General features: G+C 41.8%; 1 protein-coding gene across 2 annotated transcripts in view; it reads right to left on the bottom strand.

The window, feature by feature from the left end:
- The window catches only part of sh2b3 (SH2B adaptor protein 3), a 50938-nt gene extending 45272 nt beyond the window's left edge, over window positions 1-5666 (bottom strand). The window contains exon 1 of one of the 2 annotated variants that reach the window (XM_046387822.1): window positions 5346-5666. The gene's annotated coding sequence lies outside the window, so the exon portion shown is untranslated. The remainder of the gene's footprint in view (window positions 1-5345) is intronic. The other variant, XM_046387821.1, reaches the window with a different exon arrangement.
- Window positions 5667-6000: the final 334 nt, after the last annotated feature.

Below are 6000 nucleotides of genomic sequence, written 5' to 3' on the forward strand. Positions count from 1 at the left end.
GAGTAACTAAACAGTTTAAGTGTGTTTCTCAAGTGCATCGCCACCGAAAGCAGACCTCGACTTATTGCTCAAACCTCAAACACAGGTTTAGTGTGTGAAAAGCTGCAAACAGCAATCCATCATTCACAACTCAGTGGAGTCAAATCAGCAGAATTCAGCCAATTCAAACATTCGAGACTCAGATGTTCCAGCCCGAAATAATACGACAGACATCGCTGTCTGAAATCCGCAAGCACTTTATGAATGACTCATCCCTACTAGTGAAGTGTTTCTGATTCATTGAGATTTGTGAGAAAGCATGATAGTATTCAAGATGTGAGACATTGTGAGTGTGTGTGTGTGTTGGGGGGGAGTTTATTGACTCCTTCAGTCACTCTGAGTGACTCTGTGAATCATCTGCAGGCATCTGACTTCCTGGAAGGCTTATACAGGAGTTCTAAACTTTTCCACACTGGGACTCACGAGGACCTGGTTAAGTTTCAGTGTTTGCACTTCTAAAATACCACTTTATGACACAGGGACATCATCCAAGAATCTTGTTTTGGGCTGCAATGATAGCAAATCCCTGTGCTTGTGCTGTGAATAAACTTGGTGCAAATTGCATTAAGAATCTGACTTTAAACATGACTCCCATTTCTGCTAAACACACATGCACACACAGAGGAACACACAAAAAGCTATTTGATATGTGCATGCATGTAATCTGCTGATTATTTTCTCAAATACTTCAGAGTGTGAAATCACAGTCTTCAGTTTGCTTGTTTTGTCCGACCTACAGTCCAAAAGCTAAAGCTACCTTTGGTTTACTGTCACATTTGACAAAGAAAAACAATAAATCCTCACACTCGCGAGGCTGAGCACAGAGAATATTGAACAAGTACCGATTCAATTAATCTCTTATTAAAATATTTGTTGACAGAATTTCATTGAGTAATCTGTTAATACACTAATTGTTGCAGCTCAATGCATGACCATGCTAAAAAAAAAAAATCTCCTCATGACTTAAAAAAAAAACAGGACACAGCAAACAGTCAGGGTGTGTTTCTTTTGTAAAGTTTTAAAAAGAAAAACTCTTCACCCCAACCTACACCCTCACTGAATACACGCACACACACATACGTGAATGTACTGCAACTCCAGAGCCAACAAGCACATACATTTTAACAACATCCTCACACTGCTGAACTAAATCAGGCCTATAATGAACATTCTTTCCAACAACAAGAAAAGTGGAGCTTTGGGGTAAACACACGCAAATACACACACAGTCTCTAATTATTGCTGCTCTGGAGAGAAAAAAATGCAGGCACGCAAGTCAGTCCCCCCCAAAACCCTTACACAAAAGTGTGTGCACACACACGTATGAAACTAACCATACTGTATGCCTTTTGTGTGTGTGTCTGTCTGTTTGTGATGAGAAAACACAGCTAAGAATCAGATTTTTAGGTTTACACATGCACAAACTTCTCGAAAACACGTGGGTTACGTCCCTGCTGACACCAGAAAAAAGCTTTCTTTTTCTTCCATTTTCTGCCCTAATTTGTGTCTTCCGTCTTTCTCCATCGTTCCTCTTTTGCACATTCCTACCCCTGTCTGCCTCCAAATTAATCTCCCACGGTTCCTCCTTCTCTTTTCCTGTCTTTCTTAGAACCCCCCAAGGGAAGCAGAGGAGCTGGCGTCCGATAACATCTCAGTTAAAGACATGTGAACCATGACATTGTCTGATTCACCGCCGATAACCGAGGTTGCAGAGTCCACTGTTTTTTTGTTTCACTTCTTTCTCATCTGTAACACATCTATGCACATACGTACGCCAAATGCGCATGATGACTTAAAGAAACCGCGAATATGAAAACAGTAATGTCCAAACTGAACAAAGCTTACACAGACTTTTCTTTTGAGGAAAGATGTCTCAGACAGCTACCGAGAAAACACTGTGTTGTCTTGTGTATTGTGCTGTGCATAAAATCCCCAACCACGTAATCGTGTCATGTTGGAGAAAATCCCGTTATGATCATGCTGAACAAGTGTCATCCCCCTCTGGTGAATGTCCAAGATTTTCCAGTGCTCAAAATGTAAAGCAGATTATTACTGGTCAGATGGTCATTAGACCTGAAAATCACAGACGATATTTGCCAATATTGTGTGGTTGTGTAGTCATTAAATGTTTCGCTGTGTTCACGAAAGGCTCTACATGGGGCCCATCTAAACATTTATACAGGCACACAATACACTGAGCAAATTCAGCAACAAAATTCAGAAACCAAGGAAGTCACAAAGGAAATTCATCGGAAGCATAAACAGGCCGTAGAGGCCAATTAGAGATCTGGAACTGCGCTGACACCTTAAATTGTAGTCAAGCATTTGTCTGTGGTCGACAGAGTTAAACCTGTCTGCCTTGGAAAATATTATGTGTGGTTTAGCTGGTGTTTGTTCCCCACCCCAGAAGCATGTTTTTCTGCATTTTGTGCTTCAGTGACTCTAGGAGTAACAACTGTCACATCTTCATGACTGCCGTAATCAACAAAGAATGCCAGCATCTGCCTGCTGGTCTGATTACTACAGGTAATACCCTACAAATGTTACCATATATATATTTTTTTGAGAAGGCATAATATCAATTTGTCAATCACTGGAGATACTGTTTTTATACTGGAGCAGCTGGCCTATTCATATCTCCGGGTGTAATCAGAACACTGAGGGTAATGTTGCACAATAACGTTTGTGAACTGCTTTATCGCAATATCAGACTGATTTGTCTGGGATTCGATTTGCTGAATTAGCCACAAAACAGGGACTCCGGACTATTTTATCAAGCAGTTTGTCAGTTGATTTTTCAAAATAATGTACCTAATCACATATGGAGCTGCAACAATGAGTCACCAAATGTACTGACAAAATGTTATACAGAAATTTAGTTTACATGTATTCAGTTATGTTCACGCAATTTAACGATAGCAGTGGTTCATACAGTATCACTCAGTTTGCTCCAAACTCCCAAAACCTATCCCGACGTACAGCACATGTGTACAATAAGAACAAATAAATAAAGAATAAATGCAAGAGGGGTTTGACAGTCAAACAAACAGCACAGCACTGTGCAGACAGCAGCCCAAACAACCGACGGATGTGGCACTAAAGAGGGGGCTTTGCTGTAAACTGCCTGTGTTACCAAAGTAAGCACAGTAAAAGTATAGAGGTATTACCAGCACAATATATTTAAAGTATCAAAGGTCAAAGCACTCATGATGCAGAATAGCCCTTTTCGGGGTGTAATTATATATATATATATTTCCCGTAATTTACTCTGCCAGGTCAGGATTACAGGAAAATTACCGGCCTGATTTTCATGAAACTAGGTGGAAAGGTGTGGCATGGCCCAAGAAACAATGCATTATAGTTTGGAGCAGGACTGAATCAAGGATAGCATGTACACAAATTGCATATTGCTTTGCACAGAATGAATACAGGGTTTCAACTGCGCGTTGGAGGTTGTCCTCCTCCTCGGCCGGAGAGAGCAATGGCAGTCGACCAAGCTAGCCAGAGAGCGAAGTGAGAGAGGTGTTAGTGACAGCAAAGTAGTGAATCAGGGAAACAAAACGTTCCACATTGCTGAATTCTGTGCGAATTCAGACAAAGCGAGCATCAAGCAGACACCTGCCGCTCTTTACACATCCACAGACACAGCAGAGGAGAGAGACGGGGATAGCGGAGTGACCTGGTTGCTACATTTTCAGCCTATGGTCTGACCTTACACCCTGCACGCTGTTACTGGCTGTGGGCAAGCTACCCAAAAGGCTGACGCCCTGAGATGTCCTGAAAACAGCATAACAGTCAGAAGGAAAGGACAAAGACGCAGGCAAACACAGGGTCTGCAGATGCCGTTACACACTTCTAGTGGGTCATAAGTGATGACTGGGAGGTGATGCTGGCACTTCAGCTACGCTCAACCATACTTTAACATAAGTCTAATAGTTATGAAACTATATCCAGACTCTTAGAGGCTGTGTTTGCAGATTTGCATAATGAACAATTGAGCATGGTGGACGTATGCGTGCTCTGTACCTTTAATTATTGTTATTGATGATGGTGCATTCACCTTTTTATCATTTCAGTTTTGTAGCTGATTGAGGTGGAGCTAACTGAAACTGCTTTATACTGTTGGGTACGGGTAGTCTCAGCTTTAACAAAACATCTTACTTTATTTGTTACCTGGATATTTTTGTATGTCAAATTTTAACCTGCAACTAAACTGACGAATAAACACAGTAAAAAGTTCAATATTCCCCTCTGAAGTAGTATAAAGTAGCCTAAATTGGAAATACCTAAGTACTTTTTACTTAATTCTTCAGCTGCAATGGTTTTTAATTCCTCCATTGCAACTTTTAGCGACCATTCAACTACTATTTTGGTCAGACATTTTTGGGAATTGTCACAACTGCACACATGTTGCCTCAAAAGTTTCTCATCAAACAGAAAGAATATCATCCTGCACACAAACACACACAGGAAACATGAACAAAACTGAGTCCCATCCAAAACACACATGCACACACACCTGTTTTGATTTACCACTACACAACACTGAATCGTGAAACCAAGTGTTGGCTGCTTCCCACTTGTTCCTGCTCTACCGCCCAATAGTCATGAGGGATGACCACTGACCTGAGCACACGCACACTCAGATTCAGACTTCGGCCAATAAAAGAATAATAACGTCCAAAGTTCAAAAACACACCATAAATGTGTTGTTACTGACGGGAAACACGGTGGACAGCTGGGTGGCTTGACCTATTTTGATGTCTGGCTCCATGTTTGGCCCATGAGCACATATTGCAAGTAATCACTCAATAGCTTTTCATGTTGCATCACCATGGAGACCACCGCTGACAGATGTGCGCCAAATAATGTCACCAAAAAAAAAAAAAAAATCACATACACTTTAGATGTTGCTGTCTTACATAAAGCGCGTGGTGTGTGAATCTTTTGTGTCGAAAATCCTCGTTGAGGTGACGGCAAGCAGCAGCTCTATTTTCAACAGAAAACTTTACTTTTTAGCCCCCCACCCCCCCCAAAAAAATAAAAATAAAACGTGTGCGGCGGCACCACCACCAGCCACAGAGAGGCAGATCCCTTTAAATTTCACACGACCCCTTTTTTCGACGATTAATAGCGAAGGGGGGAAAAAATGTAATTTTGGACGGAAGCTGTGTCCACATTACTTCTGCGGTTGATCCTTTTGAGGATTATCCCCCCGTGTGGTGAAGTTCAGATTTTAAGTGATGTTAAAAGCACTTTAGGACGAGAAGATAATGAAAACTGACAGCAGCTCACAACATACTCACGTTCTCCGTTATCTCGGATGGGCACCCACCGCAGCACGACGACTAACCAACAAGTTGGACTTCGCATAACGGAAATGTGCTGAGAAGCATCTGAAGTAACTCAAAACGACGTGGGCGAGCAGAAACACAAACTGGACTTCAGAGAAAAAGCAGTGTGTTAAAAAGCTCGTCGTCTTCTCTCTCATTCTGAGTGCACGCGATGGCTCCTCCACAGGGAAAAAAAAACGAGGAAAGAGAACTTTCAGCCACGAACTTCACGCGAAAAAAAGTGGCTACTCCTCATTTCCGCTGTCAAAAAATGTGCTGCGGTTCAGCGGCGTCAAGCCGTAGGAAGCTCACAGCATGGCTTCCGACTATGTCTTTTCAAAATAAGAGAGGCATACCTACTAAAGAGACCCCAGTAAGCAAGGGTCGGGTTAGTCCACTAGGGGGCCCCTCTGCTCAAACGACCTCTGAGCCACACGTACAGTAGATGGATGGATGGATGGATGGATGGATAGATACTTCATTGATCCCGAGGGAAATTCAAGAACTTAGATAGTAGTAGCAGTGCCACAATTAAAAAAAACAAAAACACGATGCGTTAAAAGTAAAAATCCCATATTCAAAATTGTAATTCAGAGTACTCAGTTCATTTTTACTAAATGTATATACT

This window comes from Scatophagus argus, chromosome 4 (genome assembly GCF_020382885.2).
Source record: "Scatophagus argus isolate fScaArg1 chromosome 4, fScaArg1.pri, whole genome shotgun sequence".
In the NCBI taxonomy this organism is placed as follows: domain Eukaryota; kingdom Metazoa; phylum Chordata; class Actinopteri; family Scatophagidae; genus Scatophagus; species Scatophagus argus.